The sequence below is a fragment of the Oryza glaberrima genome, chromosome 9, assembly GCF_000147395.1.
Source record: "Oryza glaberrima chromosome 9, OglaRS2, whole genome shotgun sequence".
NCBI classification, from domain to species: domain Eukaryota; kingdom Viridiplantae; phylum Streptophyta; class Magnoliopsida; order Poales; family Poaceae; genus Oryza; species Oryza glaberrima.
In genome coordinates, this window is record NC_068334.1 from 10511594 (window position 1) to 10533498 (window position 21905).

The 21905-nt window shown below is 42.3% G+C and overlaps 1 pseudogene; it reads right to left on the reverse strand.

The window, feature by feature from the left end:
• Positions 1 to 342: 342 nt before the first annotated feature.
• Positions 343 to 20789, reverse strand: LOC127784457 (putative leucine-rich repeat receptor-like serine/threonine-protein kinase At2g04300; annotated as a pseudogene).
• Between the last annotated feature and the right edge of the window lie 1116 nt (positions 20790 to 21905).

A 21905-nucleotide genomic window follows, 5' to 3' on the forward strand; every position in this document is an offset into this window, starting at 1 on the left:
ATATCGCATCATCATTCACTAATAATTAATTATATTTAAGCATCATGCAAACATGCTATATTATCTATAATATAATAATTTATTAAATTTTAGAGATTTAAAATATAAGCATGTTAAATCATCCCACATATAATTCACATAATATTTCAATATATCTCTCTATCATTTTTTATAATATCCTATATACCTATAAAGTTCATTCTCACTTAGTTCATATTAGTTTTCTTTTCTCCAATTAAGTCATATTACATAAATTGTTTTTAGTCTTTAGATGATTAATCAATGGTTCAAATTATCTCTCTTCTTTTCTTCTCCCATTTAGTCATATCATCTCAATTTTGTTTGCCCTTAGATGTATGGTCAAAATTATCTTCTTTTGTTCTCTCACATCATCTTACTTTTACTTTTGAATCATCATTCTATATACTATTTAAATTTAAATCTTATCAACTTATGTAAACTTATGTACTAGATTACATTGTTTAAGCTATCTTACACATTATTTTAACTTATTGTTGTCATAATAAACTTCTGCAGCAATGCGCGGGGTTTCACATAGTTGCATATATAGGTACAGGGTTTTCATCTTGCAGATGGATCAAATGTAGATGATGTGGCCACCGCATCACCCGTTGGGTTTGCATGGAGCCCCCTATCCTCGCGAGCTACCTCCAATGCCAGACTCTCCATCTGAACAACCACCGTAGTCATTGATGGCCTTTGAGCAGGAAGAGGTTCCGTGCATAGCAGAGCGATTTCCACCACCTTCCACATGGAGCTGACATTGTAGCCGCCATTGAGCCGCTCATCGGCAATGGAGCTTATATCTCCTGAGGCAACTTTCTCTTTGACATGTTGAATAATGTGACCATTGCCTTATAAGATTGGACCCTGACCAGTGGCTACCTCCAGAAGAACAACACCAAAGCTATAAACATCACTACTCTCCGTGACCCTGCCAGTTATATGGTATCTAAAAAATATTTTTTGTTAGAATAAGTAACGAGGCTAAAGATGAGATGCATAGAAGTAACATAATTAATTGGGAAATCTATTCTCGACATGGCAAACTGAACTAACAAAAAAAATACATTCAACTAAGAGTAAATTTCAGATAAGTGCAACTATTTTATCAAAATTATAAGTTTGCTGCAACTTTAGCTAGCTAGATATTTCAGGAAACTGCCACAACAATATATGACTTTAACGGAAAATTGTAACTTTATTCGTCTAACAAGTTTTGGTCCAAGATGTTATACACACATGCAATACTTATGCTAGAGTAAGTTGGGCCCACATATCATACATACATAGGCGCTAAAGTTGCGGTATTGTGAGAAAATCACTTGATATTGTTGCAGTTTTATGAAATATGAGAAAATCACTTGATATTGTTGCAGTTTTATGAAATACCCATCTAAAGTTGTAGCAAAGTCAAAATAATTGCATTTTTTTTGTGAAGTTTACTTATTTCTGAACAAAACAAATATACAAATTGATCTAGTGTGGATGTAGAAGCACATACTCTGGGTCAATGTAGCCCATGGTTCCAGCTACAGTGGTTGACAAGCCCGATTGCATGTCACTAAGATAAATTTTAGAAAGTCCGAAATCTGCTATTTTAGCATGTAGATTTTGATCCAAAAGAATATTGCTGGTCTTCACATCGCGGTGAATTATTGGCCTATTGCAACCTGTGTGCAGATAATCTAGACCTAACATGCCCCAAAAAAATAACTACGGTGAGAAAAAAAGAAGTGCTCCAGTCTAAACACATTTGCTTAAAACAAATACATTTATATAGTTGTACCTTGTGCAGCATCAAGCAGAACTCGCACACGCATTGCCCAATTCAAGGATTCACCCACACCAGTTTTATCTTCATGTGTGGAATGTAGACAGATATAGTTAGAATGGCACCCAACAAAAAGTTCAAAAACTTACATTTCAGTTTTAGAAATTTACGCAATTCTATCACAGTGTTGAATAAATTAATCAAAATAGGATTGTTTCTTTGACAAACTCAAAGTAGCAAGTACAATAACGATAGGATCAGAAATATAAAACTAGGACTAATTTGTTACTCTCTATTGCAGGTATTCACAAGGAAGAGATTTAGATTGTCACATAAATGTTCTTACTTCACATATTGACATTTCTTCAAATTAGACAAGATGGCTTCTCTAGGGTTCAAATAATTAAATATCATTATGTAACTTTGAAATAGTAAGGCAACATTTTAATTCTTAGTTATAATAAAGACTAAACTTCGGAGTGTACATACAAACCTCTCAGAAGATCAAAAAGATTGCCTCTAGGCATGTACTCGTAAATCAGAGCTAAATGAGCCTTCTCCGAGCAGTAGCCAACCAAAGAAACTAGATTCTTGTGACGGACCTTTGTCAAGCTCTCAAGCTATGTAATGAGAAAGAAAACATGGCGTAAATCATATATATGATTTTGATAGTTCAGAGTTGTACCTCCATATTTCAAAATTTAGGTACCTCGGCTAAAAACTCATTAAACCCATGCGATGATTTTTCAGAATGGATCTTCACGGCAACTTCAGTATTGTCTTCTAAATAGCCATGGTACACGCATCCGAAGCCTCCTTCTCCAATGAACTGTTGGAAGTTATCAGTAAGCTTCTTCAGCTCATCGTAGGTGAAATGGCGATTTTCATTTTTTTTTAGACGATCCCAATGATATTTTTCACTTCCTGGGATAGAAACTTGTTGCATAAAAAACCAGTTAAATAGAATAATTGCCCGATGGAGTAAACATTAATTATCAATATACTTGAATACAGGTAACGTGAGAAGAGCACACATACTATTGGACTTTCCTTTCGCTCTCCAGATCAAATATGCAATTAAAAGTGAGACCACTACCAGCACAGGAGCTGCTATTGAGATAGCTAAGATAGCTGCTCTTTTTTTAGATCCGGGCAGGTTTGTTTTGTTGCAGACATCACCATTTGACCCATAACTGAAATTACAAAACAATGAGTTCAGAGCTTACTCTGTTGTAAATGGAACCGTCACATGCCAAATGATCAAAGGAATATTGCAATTTCGATAAATATAGATTGTGAAACAATATAGATCGACAAGAGTACACGCACCTGAAAACGAGCGATCCTTCATTTAGTTTACACAGGGAGTCTGGAATTGGTCCATTCAATTGGTTGCCTGACAAATTTCTAGGGAAAGTGACATGAAGGTTAGAAGTTAAGTAATGTCCTGATCTGCAACAATCTACAGCTACAGAAGGGATGAAGCCAGAGGGGGACCTGCCTCCCCCCCCCCACCCCCCCCCCTCCCCCCCCCCCCCCCCCCCCGCGCTGCGCAGCCCAATGAAAATCATGTTTTTTTCTTATTCTTTTAGAGTACTACATTTTATTAATATCCAAGTATCTGATAATCATTCTTACATAATTTTTTTTGACTGGATCATTCTTACATAATTTGGCGGCTAATATTTCAAGGGTACAATTTATTATGTTATAACGTCTCAGTCATGAACATACTGAACCTCAATACTATGTTATAATTTGCATCTCCACTTCAATTTCAAAAGTTTAAAATATTAGTAATACTTTCAAGATAGATAGTTTTTCTCATTTTTCCAATGTATAGTTTTGTCTGATTGTTTGCCTGCCTATCTATCTCAGATGATGTTGTCACCATTTGTGATCTGTCTTCTCGATGAGTACACATATGCAGTATGATTACCTACTCATGATCTATATTTTGTGTTATCATACGTTCTTTTGTGTTGATACGTATGATATATTGCCTATGGGAATTCTTGAAATGATGCACATATTGTTTTTAGTTAATTTTACTATCGTAATCACTTAGTCAAGTTGCCCCTCTCGTGCAGTGCTCAGATCTTGGCTAGCCACTGGATGTAAAGTACCAATCACTTGTGAAAAATACTCTGCTGTGGATCGAGTTTGTGTTTTAATTTCCAACATGTTGAATGGCAAATTGGTGATCCTCATTTATGTGATATGGATGTTCAAACATAAAAAAGCAGAGGCAATTTCAGACACTTACAGATACTCAAGTGTTGTGAGCAACGTGAAGTTACTAGATATCACCCCATGCAAGTTACTGTTGGAGAGATCGCTGCATAACAAAATTTTAAGAAATCCAACAGAAGGCAGAGGTAATATATAATACTATATATGCAAGATTTTGCGAATAATACTCGCATTGATATTATCCTAAGAATATTATCACTTGTGTTCCCACATTCCACGCCGTCCCATTTAAATTGGCTTGGGAAACATGGATCACCCATCCAATTCTTTTTTATCCCGTACTCAACTTTAATAGCCCAGATAGCATCAACTATGGAATAGGGAAAAAAAACTTTCAACAGAAATAGAGTTGCATAGAACGCAAAATTATTTAAAAATTGTTCTGAATCGTTCACGTACAAGGGAATTAAACACTTGATTAAGGAGGACACCCCTAGCAAAATAAATAGTAATTTGAACTATATATGATTTTTAAATATTTGACTTATGACAAGACAATAACCACAAGCAATTTGAAAACGGAGAAAGTATAACTCATCAATTTATCTTCATATGGAAACTAAAAGTGCTAATTAAGATTAATATATTTTGATAGTTTTTATCCAAAGGTGTGATTCTAACCAAGGATAATTTAGGAGAAGAAATTGGAATTAGAGTCAAAGATGTGGTTTTTTTATGCATATTGAGACTATTGAACATCTTTTCTTTGACTGTTATATTGCAAAATTTCTATGGAGAATATTTTATATTTCCTTCGGACTGAAACCCCTGATAGTATATCTAATATGGTTGGAAATTAGATTAATGGTGTTGAGTCAAAAACTAAGAATCTCATATTTGTTGGAGCATCTACTTCAGAGTATCTTTTCTTTGACTTTCGAATAAAAGAATTTTAGAGAAATTTCAGAGCATTGGATTGCTATGAAAAAAATTCCTACGTGATCTTTGAAACAATTAATTCCTTTCAAATTCCTTAGGATTGCCTCAAATCATATAAATTTTGGAGGATTCTCAACGTAAGTTTCATCAACTTCTTGTGAAAATCCTTTTGTGCTTATCTCTTTTGTGATTCATATTTTTTTCCTGGGCTCTATCCAAACAATCATTTCTATAGTTTTCTTCCGTTTTTTTGATCCATGTATGTTAAAAATCCAATGTTGCAAAGGAGCCCGTGTTTCTCCTATCTAGGCATGGCTGGCCGTTCAATCGGATCGAATAATTCAAATCAGTAGTTCCATGGTATTTTTGAAAATTCGGTCATCGGAAACTGAATAACAAGCACTTCAGTATTCGGTTACTTCAGTTTCGTCTCGGTCATGCTGAACTAACAACAATACAAGTTGACACGGTGAAAAAAATCACAAAAACTAAAAAAGCGATTGACGAATCAAATTAAGCAACAGTCAATGAACTAAGCCATGACTTTGGATCCTCTCGATCTCCACTAGGTGCCCCAGATCCCATCGATCCTGGTAGGAGCGGTTGGTGCCACTGTCGTCTCCCGCCATTGCCGTTCCTACTGGCACCGACACCTCCCTAGCAGGCCATGGCTCCCATCGCTCTCCTCCGCGATTCTAGAAGCGGCGGTCTCTAGCGCATGGCCTCCTCTGCCACTGAGGTATGGCTGATCCATGGGCGCTAGAGCATTGGGCGGCGGCGGCTGCGGGTGCTGGAGATCCGCGAGCGTCAAGCGGCGGAGTCGAGTGCTTGGGATTGCATTGCGTCGTCGTTGCATGGAGATGCACTGGGGGTGGGTGGAATATATTGTGTCTTATTGGGCTCAGTATATGATTTTGGGTTTTTCAATCACTTCGATTAAGAGAGGGAGAGAGAGATGACCGAATCAACCGGAGTAAAATTATTCTTGGAAAGAAATACTCCCTACGTTCAAAAATAACTACAGTTTTGCACTGTCTATGTCTAACATTTGACCGTTTATTTTATTTGAAATTTTTTTTGTGATCAGTATTTTTATTGTTATTAGATGATAAAACATGAATAATACTTTATGTGTGACTAATTTTTTTAAAAAAATTATAAAATATTTCAAATAAGACGAACGGTCAAATGTTGGACACATATCCCCACGAGTACACTTATTTTGGGACAGAGGTAGTACTATTATTGCAATTTTTTAACTGTGAGTCTGTGATACCTAGAGTCAATGTAAGTTCTAGAATATGCTACATCTGTTCTACTATAGTTGTCGTTCTAGATTAGCAAAAAATTAAGATTTACGGAAAATGACCATAGTACCCTCTAAATAATGTATGGTTGGTAGTTGGGGGATGGATAGAGGACATATTTAATTGGAGATGATTGATGTGACGGAAGGTATATTTCAAAACGATAAGCTTTTTATAAAAAATTTAGAATTTTGAAAAGGATGGAGAGAGTAATTAAGTAGCATCCATGCTAGTAGCATTACATATATACATATATATATATATATATATATATATATATATATATATATATATATATATATATATATATATATATATATATATATATATATATATATATATATATATATATATATATATATATATATATATATATATATATATATGTTGTGGTAAACTTACCGTCTTGTTGAAATGTGGTGGGAGTGTCATGGACGATGAGAGTGTAGATCTCATACGCATTGAGCATCGGGGGCAGCACGGACTCGGCCGTGGCCACAAGAGTGACGTTGAACTCTCCATCGATGGCCCTGTACCATCTAGTGGTGTAGACGAAACCAGCAGCCAGGTAGTGCGGCCTGTACTTGTTGGGCGGCCCGCTGTTGAAATAGACGTTAAATTCACGGACCTGGCTGTCCTGGAAGTCGGCGAAATGCAGAAACACCGCGAACTGGCGGCCAGTGTTGTCTTGCCATTTTATGTTGAGTATCGTGCCGTTCCCAGCCACTTGGACGGCATCTTTAAGAATTGCTGCGGGCACCTCGAAGCTGGATTCCAGCTTGATGTTGATCGATGTGGTGGTAAGATTCGCCCACATTGGGTTATTAGTGTCCTGGTGCCACCAGTAGCGATCAAATGGATCGTTAGGGTACCTATATATATGTAAAAAAAGGAACAAAAAGATTAAACATCTGAATAAAATCAGTATTATTACTAACAAAACTAGGGACGAGATGTAATAACACATATATAAACAAGAATACAGCTGCCGTTATATTGTCAGTTCTTCACAACTGGTCTACAGTAGCACTCCTAAAACTGTCTTCCATCTGCTAAAACCATTGACTTCAATTGAGGACGCGAATGGCATATACTGGGCGCTGTACTCACACGCAGATAGGCCATACGGTAAAGAGACGTGCAAATGTGTTTTTGGCAAAAAAAATAAAAAAAGAAAAACCAGATCAATCACAGCCCGCAGAATGCTCCGAGTTACAAATTCTTCAAAACCCCGGAAACCCAAACAAAACAGGGGATGGCTATATATTACGCACACGCGCGCGGCGCGCTAGACATGTACGTCACGCACGATGCACGGCCCACAACCATCTCTCCACCTTATCCCATCTTCCACCCCTCCCCCTCCCCCCCCTCTCTCTCTCCTCGGACGATGACACTCCAGTAAGCTCGATCCTTCTCCCTCCGGCGAGCCCCCCTCCCCTCCGGCAAACTCCTCCAACGAAGAAGAGGGGATGAAGCCGAGCGGCCTTCCACCAGTGATGATGACGATGAAGGCCTCTATCCGGCAAGCCCCATCCTCCCCCTCCGGTGAGCTAACTACGACGAGATTGTCTGGCAACTAGGTTAGTTCTTTTTGCACCACAACCAACCCCCCCTCCCCCCCATCCCCCTACTCACCGATGCCTCAACATGTCAGCATGGGCCCCGCTCAACCGTCCTCCTCACCCTCCACTTTACCATGCTTTACTGCCGCCACCAACACCAACCCGCCATCTGTTGCCAACTCTGTGACTCCGCCGACGGCGCCCGCTCTTATCTGCCACCCACCGCCGGTCCGTCGCCTCGTAAGTCGTCCCTCTAAGCCCTGGCGCTTATCATGACGCGGTCAGGACAGCCCACACGAGTTCGCCTGCTACCGCGTATGCGCGAATTAGCATTCTTGATCAAAACAGCAACAGTATTAGCCATCGCCAATTGGAAGGACTAGCCAACTGCCACCAGATCTGTTGCTCCTAAGGCCCGAAAAACGCACAGAAGCATTTGCCTCCGCTCACTTCACCGACCGTTCGTACCCCCGAAGCATGACCAACTCAAGTAGCCCCAGCTTCCCAGTCATCGCTCTTGGGGTCCCCGGTCTCCTCGCTAGAGGGGTTAGCGGTCCATGGCCTGCCTCCCTGCGCTAGCCTCAGCCCCTTCCCACAACGCTGCAGGCCTCTTCCCCATCCCGACCCCGATGGCCTCCTCCCCGTCCACTATGACATCTGGCCCAATTTGGATGACCCATGTGTGGCTCATGAGAGCTATGTGCACATGTTTAGTACCATATTAGTAGTTTAGCGACGTTGGAAGCAACTTATACTTCCGACGAACCTCCTCCTCCCTCCAACGAGCTTCCTCTAACGAGATCATCTAGCAACCAGGTCAGTTCTTTCTGCAGCACACCTCCCCTCCCAACCATGTCGTTGTCCGGTCTCACTGGTGCCAAAAGGCGTCAACATGCCAGCACGGCCTCCTCCCCCTCTCCTTCACCTCGCTTTTCCGCACAACCAACACTGGCCCACCGCTCGCTGTCGACCACATGGCTCCTCGGCGCCGCCCACCCTTGTTTGGTAGCCACCGCTAGTCCACCACCTCTTAGGCCATCCCTCTATGCCCGATGCACATCATGACACGGTTAGGACCATGCGCGTGAGTTCACCTGCCAGCGTGTATGTGTGAATCAGCACTCCTAATCAAAACAACAACAAGTGCGTCAATCGTCCCCAATTGGAAGGCCTAGGCCCATCACCACCAGATTTGTTGCTCCTGGGCCTAGAAAACGAACAGAAGCATTTGCTTCACCGACCACTGGTATTGCCGAAGCATAGGGCTGGACGAAAAGCTCGTGACTCATTAGCTCGCTCGGCTCGTTTCTAGCTCGGCTCAGCTCGACTCGACTCGTTTGGATTTATTAACAAACCAAGGTTTCAGCTCGTTTGTTATAACAAGCTAGGTCGGGCTGACTCACGAGCTACTCACGAGCCAAAACGAGCCAAACCAACAGCCACCTAGCCCAGGAATTAAGGAGAAGTTTGATTGTAGCCCAACAAAGCCAATAGGTCACCTGGCCCATTCGGTAGCATGGCAATGAAGAAACCCTAGGCTTTAGTCATAGCACACACGCATCACATTGATCTCTTTCTTTCTCTTGATCTCTCCCTATTTCCCATCGCTCCACGCCGCCACAACTCCATCTCTTGCTCCGTGCCACCACATCATCTCTCGTGTCCAGATCGAGAAGGAAACTTCCAGATCGAGCCACCGTCCGCCGCTCTGCCACTACACATGTGGCGTGCCTTCTCCCCGCTCCTGTGTCAGTGCCGCTCCCTACCTCAATCACTCACTGGTGTCGCTTTCTACCTCCGTCCGACACTGCTCCCTTCTTCCCTACCTCCGTACTGCACTGCTCCCTACCTACATCAGGTGCTACTCCCTGCCTTCATCCTGTGAGGCCGCCGGCTGTGCGCTTGTCTGCTATGGGCATGGAGGATGAAGAAGAAAGAAAGCTTTTCTGTTCACTTTTTCGCTGTCACAGTAGGAAACTTTCAACTCTCTTATTTTCTTCCTCCTTTCATGGATCAAATGGTCGAAATATTTGAACTGGTGATTGAGGATGCATTTGTTGATTTGCTTGTTGGAGTGGGTACTTTGCGCATTTGCAAACTTGACTTGAGTGTCTTGGCTCACGAGTTAAACGAGCTGGCTCAAGCTTCCAACCGAGTCGAGCCGAGCTGGGCTTCTAGCTTGTTAGGATAACGAGCCGAGCCGAGCTAGCTAAACCATTTGATTTCGACCACAAGAAACTCTTATTTGGCATTCTGACCTGTTGATACTTGCAAGAAGAGCTTCAGTCTTCGAAACCGCTGCGCGAAACTCATTATCCGGAGTGGCCCCACGGTGTTGATGTCTAGTGCTACATCATACCTGCAAGTTTCAATACTTTTATTGCTATGGAATGTGAACTTACACATTTAGTAATGGAAACAATCCTTGGTGCAAGACTAGTATAGCTTCACGAACCTCTCATCAAAAGTGGTATTTGCTGCAGAGTTTACGATAACATCCACTTCTTCCGCGATCTCTTTGGCTAACTCAGGAGCAATGCCAATGTTGGCTTCCCGGACATTACCAACGACTGGAACCTGCTTGCTTGATACAAAGCTGTGGTAGTTTTTCCCATGGATTTCCTGTAAACATCTGAACAACTCAGTATCTTCTACCTGTATTGCAGACGGAAAATATGGTCATTTGCATGAAGAACAGAAAGTAATCTGAAGTAATCATCATACCTCGTTCTTCAATCTTTTCATGGCTGCTTCATTGTCCTTGGCCTTGATCAACACGTATATTTTACCAACATCAGGATTTGTCCTTAAAATTGGATCCAGAAGAACTGGCGAAGAAAAGGACAGGGAATTCCATATAATGATAGCACACACTGATGGGAGAACAAAATCAAATGCTAAGATTCAGAGAAGCTGTCACCTTTTACAAGAAAACCAGTTGCACCAGTTATCAGAAAGTTCTTGCCCCTAAGCAATTGCACAATTCCAATACCTTTCGTGTGATCTGATGAGGTACTGCTGGCTCCTTGCTTGCATTGCATCAACTTCATCTTCTCCACAACCTCGCAGACCTTATCACTAGGGAAAGCCGATACAGCTGATCCCTCACCAGATGAGGCTGGTGACAAGTTCCAATTGTACTTTTGCAATATCTGACCGAGAAATGAGTTGATGAACCCTCATGGGTGGTCTTACCAGATATAGGAATTTATCCATTATTCGATGATCCAACGCGCTAAGGGAATTCATGTTCTCCGTATTTACCATTACCCAGGATTCTTCCGGATCTAGCCCTGGAAATTACGCCAGCGTTCTCACCAGCCAAATGGGAAGTGAAATTCCCAGATGTAGCGAACCTGAACATTGCTGATGCCACGTTATTGTATCCTTCTTCCCCACCCGAGACACCCCCTTTTTCTTTGGGCGAGGAGATCACTTAGCATTGGCCAATTCCCTCGCTCTAGCCCTGCCTGCTTCGGAAAATGCCTTGCTGGCGAACTAGAAAGAGCTTACTTGAAAGATTCGTGCAGGTACATATACAACTGACTATACTACTAATAATAATAGTGACTCTGGTTCAACTTCTTACTTTTCTTGATCGTACTAGTACTAAATTAGAGTTGATTGAATAAGGAAGGCTGACACGCTTCTCGGTTGTGTAGTCAGTTCTCGGTGGTGGTGCCTTCTTCTTTTTCTTAGAATAGAGACACATACATATTGACTTGTTGACTTGATTTGAGAATATACTTCATTTACTTTCTTTCATCGTTGACAGAAACTGAACTCAAGACAGACCTTCCAGCTTGATCTTATTGATGGATCATTCACTCAATCAAAACATTGACGCACGCGCCTTCTTTCTAGGTAATTGAATAGAAAAGTGACGGTCTCATCAGCGGCCTGGGAGTGAATGTGGAAGCTTAACACTAGCAACGGGCAGAACAGTTGGTAAAGGAGATCATTGGCACTATGGCGCATGTATGTTGAGTTCTTGAAGCATTGCCGATATCGATATATATTTCTTTGCATGGGACAGTAGCCTTTTCTGCGGCGGAACAAGCTAAGAAGTGTAGGCGGCTCTGGTTTCGAATGGTACTTACTCGTCTTGTGACTAAGTCAAAGAAAAGATTGTTGCTTTTCAAGTGGTTAGGTCACCAAGGCGCGGGCGGCTCGCTACATTCTGTAGTTCGTTCACTCCTTTCTAAATCACTTGTCAGGAATGGGCTCGTCCCGTGCCGTGTCAATAAGGTCATAATAGGGGATTGGAGTATCAAACTTATCTAAAACCAGCCCTACTTTCACGATACCAGATACCTTCTTGACCCAAGACACCAGCTAGTGCAATCCCAGTTCCTGCAAAAGAAAGACTCCCTATCAAGTAAAATCCGGTCAAAAGACTATGAAAACGGGTTGCAAATAAACAAGAGCTAGACTAGTGGTAGTAGTAGCAAAAGCAAAGGGGATGTAGTCATGGTTTGAAGAAAAGAATATGAAGCAACGTTGCGTGTTTTTTCTTTTGTTTGAGTTTCTGTAATGTTTTTTCTTTTGTTTGATCTGTAAATCAAAAAGAAACTATTGAACTAGAATGCAAAAAGCATAGGACGAAAAAGTTGCAATCAGATTCTGTTTTCTAAAATCCGTAGAGAAGAAGAGTGAAAGTGGAAAAGTAATTCAGTTTCGAGGGTAAACCACTCACTAGCGTAGAAATCTATATACTAAAAGCGTGGGGTAACTTCGCATACCATTCCCAATCAGAGCCCTCGAGCCAGAAAGAGCTTGGGCATGACCCCCTCGGAGAAGGCGTCACTTTTCTTTAAATACGATGATGAACTCGGGTCGTTAAATTTCGACCGAACCAAAAGTTGGGAGTTCCGGAATGTCTGCTTTGCTGAGATTCCAAACCACCATGGAAAGGGCCAATTGCCAAGTATGCCGTGGTTGGTTTACCGGTGGAAAGGGGAGAAAGGAAAGATCTGGGAAGAAAGCGCGAGCTCTTCAATCAGTGAGCATACTTCATGTAAATGTAGGTCTTGTTGCAGCATGGGCGTAAAAAGACATCATAGATAACAACTAATTCTCGTAAAGTTCTTTCGGTTCAAGGGAGGGTTACTTACAAGTGGAGTCTGGCGAGGAACTGGAAGGAAGAGCCTGCTTGAGCGAAAGCGAGTCAAAGACGGATTAAGCTTTTCTAAAAGAAATAGCTCCGGCGTGAACAGTAAAAGCAAGCACTGATCGCTACTACGCGTAATAATTATTCTCGAGAAGGGACAGAGGCGGCGAGTGCCGGGAAGGGAAGGATTTTCAATCATTTAGCCGCTCCATAGACTTTTGAGCTTAGTATGGAGTTGCCTGGATTAGATCCTCGTTGGTCCTTGAAGAAGAAGGCGGAAGACTTAAACCCTTCATTTCCTAATTTTTGGTTCGGCTCTCCTAAAGAATTGACTTCCTAGAGCCGCATGTTATACAATTTCTTTATTCAGACAGCGGGTCAACAAACGAATCCCTTTCATTAAATGATATGGAAATCGTCGTTTCACTTCTCGATAATGGTAGAACCCAGGACTCTATTTCCCTTGCGAAGGGGGCTTTGTATATAACTTTGCAAACGACCTACCTTACTTCCCTAAATAAATAGGTTCTCTTCCCGATATCCTAGGTTAGTAATATTAGTAGAGGGTAGTTCAATTCAAGAATGCTCCCCTTACCCCAAGGGAACTTGGTGTTAGAGTGAAAGTCATTCCGCCAAGAAGAAATTACTACCGGGTTCGTTTTTTCATTATAGAATCGGCCCTATCGCTTAAGGTTCCTTTTGAGTACGATCATATTAGTGAGATGAGGCATATCTAGATCCATCTGAATCGAACACCCAAACTCATACCTAGATTCTAGGAGAGATCGACATCTATATCAGGGTACACCCATCTTTCCAATCAATTAAAGAATCGGTGGGTACTAGACTAGAGCCAGGAATCGAAAGAGAAATAAATCGGGAACTTCAGTACTGCAGGCTGAGGACAGTGGTTAAAGAGAGTCAGGGAATTATTGGTAAGGGCACATACTTCTAGGGGGAAGGGTCAAGCCAGAGGCAGAGGCAGCAGGTCTAATTCCAGAGTAAACTAATAAAACCTTGCTCGAGAAAGGATAAGACATGGCTATCGCTTCGACAGCTTCTCCGGAGGAAAAGATGCCGCCCATAAGATGTGCCTAGAGATAACAATCATTTCAGAATCTCGTATAAGTGATGTGCTTCTTTCTCCGAAAAGGTGGACAATCAGGAGGAAATGCTTCTTTTCAAGAGTTGGGATTGAAGGATTTGCTAATGCCCGACCCTTCTCGACTATAAACTCTTCCGCTCCTCCGGACCTTTGGAAAACCAAGAAGCAGACTGCAGTGTCCCGCTCGAGTGCTGAAGCTGAGTTGAGAGCTATGGCCTCAGATACTGCTGAAATATAGAATTCATGAGCGTTGAAATGTACCAGGGGCATTAGATAACCCAAATGGCATAACAAGGAACTCAAAGTGGCCAAAATATGTGCGAAATGCTGTTTTCGGTATGTCCTCTGGTTTCATGTGAATCCGGTGATAACCAGAGCGGAGGTCAATTTTTGAAAAGACTGTAGCACCATATAACTCATCGAGTAGATCCTCAATTACAGGGATGGGGAATTAGTTTTTAATGGTCTGTGAATTGAGTTTTCTGTAATCGATGCACAAACGCCAAGAGCTGTCTTTTTTCTTAACCAAAATGGCTGGAGAGGCATAAGGGCTCTAGCGATGTCTGATGACTTGATTTTTGAGTAGTTGCTGAATTTGATGTTCCATTTCATCTTTCTGCTTGTGAGGCACACGATAAGGACGGATGTTGGGTGGGGTTGCTCCCTCTTGCAATGGAATGGCATGGTCAATATCACGGTGAGGAGGGAGTGTAGTGGGCTCCTGAAAGACTTCAGAGTATTGTTGCAGTAAGGCTGAAATAGCCGGAGGGGCAGAAGAGTGTGGTGCCTGCAGAGATAAGCTGTTGAGATGCAGAATGAAACCAGAAATGCCTTTGTTGAGAAGGTTGTTCATTATCCTTTTCAGTTGTTCAGTGTACGCGTCCTGAGATGTGCAATCCTTTAATGAGAGGAGAGTATCATCTTCTAAGGTAATGATAAATTCTCTGGTCTTCAAATTGACGGCAAATGGGCTATGTTTATAGAGCCAATCACAACCCAAGATGACATCGTATTCTTTCAAGTCCAGGACTCTAAGGGTGTTGTTGAAGGCATGTTTCTTTAACGATTTCTAGCCTAGCGAGAGCCCTATTCATTGTAAGATTGAAAAAGGTAGTGAGCTTTAAAGCGAAGCACAAGTCGTTACATAAAAATAGTAAAAAACAAGTTACTTAACTCAGAGTAGGTGAACGAAGCGATATCCGGGTGGATATAGCGAGAAAGCCAACCTAAAGCTAGGGAAAGCATTTGGCTTGACTGCAGCATTGATATTGATTTCGATTCAAGCGCACTAATACGATACGAACTTTCTTCCATAGGCCGATATGCTCATACTAAGTGCTGTAATCTCTCATTCATGCGCATTAAGGAAATTTTAAAGATAAGGAGCTCCCATTTCTAAAAAAATCTACCTCGCCAGGTAAAGATAAGTGCATATGACTAAGATCCGATTTTTGTACTCCCTTCGGGATATCTTACTCAACTGCTAGCAGGATAGCCAAGCATTCCTTTTTATCTGGGATCCGCTTTCACTATGCTGGGTATGGTCCATCCCACAACCAAGTATCATAGCATCCTGGTCCGGATCGATGCCGTGAAGCATCTTATTCCTGTGGTTCTACAACCGTAGGAGAAGATTGGTTTGGATTTCTCGCATCTTTTTGATAACTTGTTTTGCGAGTCTCCGACCAGGAAAAAAGGTATTACTTTACTGAACTGACCCCGGGCGTGTTAATATCAGTTGAAACACGCTTTGGTCCCTCATCCGTGAATCAATCCCTAGCGGGTCTTGTCTCGCTTCCAAGTAGATTATAATCAATATTGGTATCTATGGACGGCTATGGCTATTGCGCTTATCAATTCAAAAATGAATTGATTCTTATTCTTTGCATATATTCTATTCTAAGAGCTTCTAGAGCATAGAATCTAGCACCCTCTTTTCTTCCTTCAAAGCAAGCTTCAATCTTTCACGACCGACTTCAAGTAGCCAGTATCCTACGTAATTCATTCTTCTCCTTGCTTACTTTTCAGGGTAGTCTCGGCTAATTCGGCTATTAAACTAAGCCTTTGACTAGTATGGTATGAATTCCTAAAGCAGTTCACCGTGTATTAGCTTCCCCCTTGCTTTCCTGGCTTGGCCACTAGCAAGAACAGCAACCGACTCTACTTAATAAACTGCTGCCACTTCCGGGGAAAAACTCTAACTCCTAACTCAAACCTAACTAACAAAATCGGCAATTCGTAATGCTCTCTTCCTTTCCAGACCCCTTTTCAGGAGCGCGCGTGACTCGATGAAATTCCAAGATCAACCATTCCCGAGGTCGTGCGGAAGCTGCTAAGTGGAAGAAGTCCATAGGTTCAGTAAAGAAGAAGGAAGGCGTACTATAAGCTGAACAAACACATTTGATTCAACCGGCAGAAGTTCACGAGAAATTAAACTCCTTTGACTGCGCTAGTGAACTCTCTAGTTCTCATATATAAATAAAAAACGAATTATTCAGTGATTTAGAGACAATGACAAATCATTTGTTGGTTGCGGATCATCTCACTCAACCACACTTCAGTGATTGAACATGGGTCGGGGCCCCTATTTGACAAGGGAACTGAACCCATTTCATTATTTGCTTACCGGATAATTTAGGGATAAGAAGCTCTACGGAAGAGGTGTACTTTGTATTGTCTGGGGGTCATATAGATCGGAACCCAGAGCGAGTTGAACGAAAACCTTACCCACAGCTACAACTACTGGCGCTTCAAAGGGCTTAGATCCTAAGGTAGGGGTGGAAGCCGTGAAAGCCTTTGGTACTTTAGTCAGGCGAGCAGCCCTTAAACAAAATCAAAGGCGCGACCATCCCCCCTTCCCCTATTTTTTGCATTTCATTCTCTATTTGGCCCGCCTCATGAAAAATGATAGGCCTATTGATTCGAAGTAAATACGAAAGGGTCGGTCAATAGCATAGCTATTTTTTTTCTCCTTTCGAAGGAAAGGCCTTCGCATTCTTAATCTGGTAGGGCCGGACGGCTTTGTTTGCCCTAGCTTGGCGAATCCGCGCCCCTGACCGTTCTCGCGAAGTCTTTGCAACGGCTGGGAAACCAGTCTACGAAGCGAAGCCTATTGCCACGCCGACCATCAAATACGAGATTGGGCCCCTTCTCAAAGATGGAATGGCCCAGCCCAATAAAGGAAGGTTAACGTACGCGATGCCTTCCACAGACCGAGCGAGTCAAGCTAAGTCGAGCCAGCTCGGTATCCACCCCTACCGGAGCATGACCAGATCTAGTGGCCCCTGGCCTCCTTGTCGTTACTCTCGGTGTCCCCGGTCTCCTCGCCATAGGGGTTGGCGGTCCATGGCATGCCAACCTGTGTTGGCTTCAAGCGGAATGACTAGTGCGCGAATGTGCGCCCACTAATCATCTCGCGAATGGGTCACGACGAGGAGGATCAAAGGTCACTTGTCAGTGTGCTTGGTCAGGAAAAATGGCACGGAAATTTACCCATCGGGTAAACGTCAAGCATGCTCATGGGAAGCAGGGCATGTAGGAGCGATGGACTGGAGTCGAGAGCGTTTATTTTATGTTGAGTGCGCCCACTAATCAGAAGTAACGAATATGCGCCAAATAGCATCCCTAGACAACCTTCTAGCGATTCAAGATGGCACAATTGATGTGAGATTGCAATTGTATATAACATTTGGATGGTTGTGTATCAAGCATAAGAGAAATCCAATGTTGCTATTTTTCCAAGTGTTATGGTTGAATGACATTAAGCTTTATAGCAATAATTACACTTAATGATTGTAAATGCATATGGTGGATGGTTAAGATAAAAGCATTAGATAGATCTAAAAGCTACTATTTTCTAAATGATATGATTCAATGTGTATCAAGCTTTTTGTTCTAACTATATAGGATATATCAATTTCAAACAGAGATTTAAACAGATGTATAACATGAATGGCATGGATTAGCAAATAGTAATTATCAGTAACACAATTATATATATACGTACCGAGTAACGCTAGCGGTCGTTGGCCCCAAATTACGCCGACCATACAAGCGAATGTACTGGTTGGCCATGACGGCCGGGTAGAGCTCGCTGCCAAGCGGCCTCAGCTCAACCGACGACGCGAATGGCGTACCCTGGCCGGTGTTCACAAGACACACGGGTGCCCAGCTTCCCCACGCCACGAACAACGCCTCGTACACCTGCCTCCCATTGGCCGGCTGCACGGTGTCCCAGTAGTTCGTCCCAATGTGCAGGTTGAACTGCAACCCGACGGAGTTGTTCTTGCCGTCGTAGTTGCCATAGACGGCCACCACCCGGACCAGATACTTGCTCCCAGCATCTGTGGGCAGTGTGTAGCAGTTCCGCATGCCGGAAGGGAAGCTCCTGACGGTCAGATCAGGGCGTATATGACCTTCCTTGAGGTCGGCTGCAACCTCGTGGTTCTCCCCAGCGTCGACGTACGGGCCATCGGGGATGTAGAAGATGCCTCTATCAATGTCCGTGTAGGCACCAGAGTCGGCCTCTAGACCACAGTCAATGCTCAAGAAACCTGCATATGCAGTCATGCACTCACAAATGGTGATGAACATCAAACCCGAAAGAAAAGTAACTAGGAATGGATATCCTAATCCCTCAAAGAGAGATGTCCCCCTTTTGATATATTTTTTCCTAAGTTTAATATAAATAGGTTGATAAATTCTAAAAAAATTAACAATGAGATATATCACTAAAAAAGTTCAAATTTAAATTAAGTAAATTTATAAGTGTATTATTCATAGGTTACACGTTAAGAAAAAAAGGTCAAATTTAGATGTGAAATGTACAATTATTATTCATAGGTAGATCAATTTGATATATGTCATTACGCTCTATATTGTTAGATATTTTTATGAAATATTTAAATACTATCTATCTATGTTCAATTATATACTAAAAGTGCACTTTTAGTATAAAATAATGGATCACTAGTTTAAGAAAAAAATTAAGGGCTAGATATTAATTTCTAATCTATTGAAACGCCACGTAGGGATTTAGGAGCGTTCTTGGGATAACTACGTGACAACATATAAGTGTATTTGCAGAAAGCATAATGCACGTGCAGCAAAGCAACACTCCTCCTACTTCTCCTCCTCTCCACTTCTCCCCTCCTCTCCACTTCTCCCCTTCCATCCGGCCTCTCTCTTTCCCCCACTCCCGCCGATGTCATGCTCGAGTGACGGCGGTGGCCTCGGACAGCACCGGCCGCCTCTCCACCCCCCACACGCGCGGATCCGGCCACGGAAGGGGCAGATCCGGTGGGCCCTCCCCCTCCCGCATGGATCCTGCCGCCTCTCCATACCCCTCGCGCGCGGATCTAGCGATGGGAGGGGCGGATCCGGTGACTTCAAGCGACGACGACAGTGGCGGCGGCTTCGGGCGGTGGCAAGGAGCTCAGGGGTGGCAGCTGGTCCACCGGCGATGGCAACGGGAGTAGCGGATCCGCCGCCTGCGAGCTCTGGAGCAGTGGATCTGGTGACGACGACTCCGACAGTGGCGGCCCCAATGATGGCGGCTGCAGCGTCTCAATGACAGCGATGGTGGAGGTGCAGGATACAACACCGCCGATGAAGGGGTGGCGAGAAGCGACAGTGGCGACGGAATGGGAGCTTCTGCTAGGGTTTCTGGATTTATTTTTTGGATTCTGTTTTGCTCAATTTTGTTTTTGCATGCGCTCAGCGGCTTCCCACCTAGATAATTACTGATTTTTGCTGACAAAAATCAGACACCTATGGGCACGCGTGCGCTTCACGTGCCTGCGAAAATGTGTTCTGACCACATGGAAAAAGCATTTATGTAGTAGTGATTGCTTATAGGGGTAAATTATATATTGTACTATATGATATAAAGATAACAAATAGACTGGAAAAAAGTTATTTAATCAATACCAATGAAAATGCCTTTGGAAATAGTACTTTTGAAATGCAACATGAATAATCTGGCTGATATTATACTCTTATAAATTTCTAACCATTACATAACCCAAGATTCAAGTCCGTGCCTAAATTTCTAACTATTGCATAACCTAAGATTCATGTCCTGGCGAATAGGCAGGCTAGTTTAGAGAAACAAGGGAACGTCTTCTCTTGGGATAAATTAGCTTCCTAGGAACGTTAATTAACAAAGTAAGATTCATTATCTAAACAAAACAGGCGTGCAAGTATCTTATGAGCCGATAATTGAGTATTTTATACAGAAATTGACTTTGGAAATAGTATTTTTGAAATGCAACATGAATAATCTGGCTGATATTATACTCTTAGGGCTTATTCGGAATGGAGGAGAAACACAGGAAAAATGAAGGATTTTGGTTCAAGTCCATGCCTAACCCAAGATTCAAGTCCATGCCTAAATTTCTAACCATTACATAACTTAATATTCATGTCCGTGAGAATAGGCGGGCTAGTTTAGAGAAACAAGGGAACGTCTTCTCTTGGGATAAATTAGCTTTCTAGGAACGTTAATTAAATAAGTAAGATTCATTATCTAAACAAAACAGGCGCGCAAGTATCTTATGAGCCGATAATTGAGTATTTTATACAGAAATTGATTTGCAATTATGCTAGTACTAGTACTATGGATGCACTGAAAAAAAAATCAAAATTAAACCTTTCCGCTGGCCGGCCGCAGGAGCCACGGCGGCTAACACGAACGCAGCGAAGAAAAGCAAGAGGGCCATTGTTGGCTGCCGAGCCGAGCTAGCTAGAATATGGGATCTTGCGCGTCACTTGCAGATGGCGCGCAAGGCAGTATCTAGCTAGCTCCTCCTATATATACACGTTGTGTAGTACTCCCTCCGTTTCAAAATGTTTGATACCGTTGACTTTTTAGTACGTGTTTGACCATTCGTCTTATTCAAAAATTTTAATTAACTATTTATTCTTTTCATACCATTTGATTCATTGTTAAATATACTTTCATGTACAGCTATAGTTTTACATATTTTACAAATTTTTTTAATAAGACGAACGGTCAAAACATGTGCTAAAAAGTTAACGGTGTTAAACATTTTGAAACGGAGGGAGTAGTACTTCCAGTTGACTGACTTGTGGTAAGAAAACGCCATACCTGTAGTTCGCGCGTTGACGGAGACTCAGAACATCACCAACAAAATACCAAAACTCAATCTCCCAAATCTTATTTTTGGAATATCTACTGTGATTTAAAGGTATAATATTATCTTACCCTCTAACATATATCCTAATTTAACTTTCTAAAATAAAAAATATCTTTATGGACACCCCTTCATGTTCACAAACGAGAAAAAGAGGGCCGGTATGAAAAAAAATAATAAAGGGGTTTCCCATAAAGGAAAATTAAAAAAAATCGACTTTCCCGAGCAAACCACTTAGCACGCCCTCTTACATGCACACGAACACACGCACAGCACCAATGCACACTTACTCCTCTCCTCTCTTATCTGCTCTCCTGTGTTCTCATCCTCTCGTTCTAACTCATTTCGTCTCGTTCTCTCTCACTCTCTCTCGGGGTGGTGGATGTAGAGATTGTTGTTAGATTAAATGGCATAATAAATTCCATAAGCCTACAACTAATGTTAAGAAATTAATACCACCTTGGAAATCAACATGGAGGGATCTCAACTTAAATATGCTGCTATTGGAGAGAGCATGTTGAGCGATTGAGGTAGTGGTGCGACTCTCACATGCGCGCGAGCGCGATAAGCCTAGCCGGACGTGCGTGCGAGACAGATTCATCTCCCAACGTTACGATTTTTTTTGATGAACAAAGCATAACCGACAGGTGACGTTAATTATTCCAGTAACAGGCAGATAAGCCTAGCCGGACGTGCATGCGAGACAGATTCCTCTCCCAACGTTACGATTTGTTTTG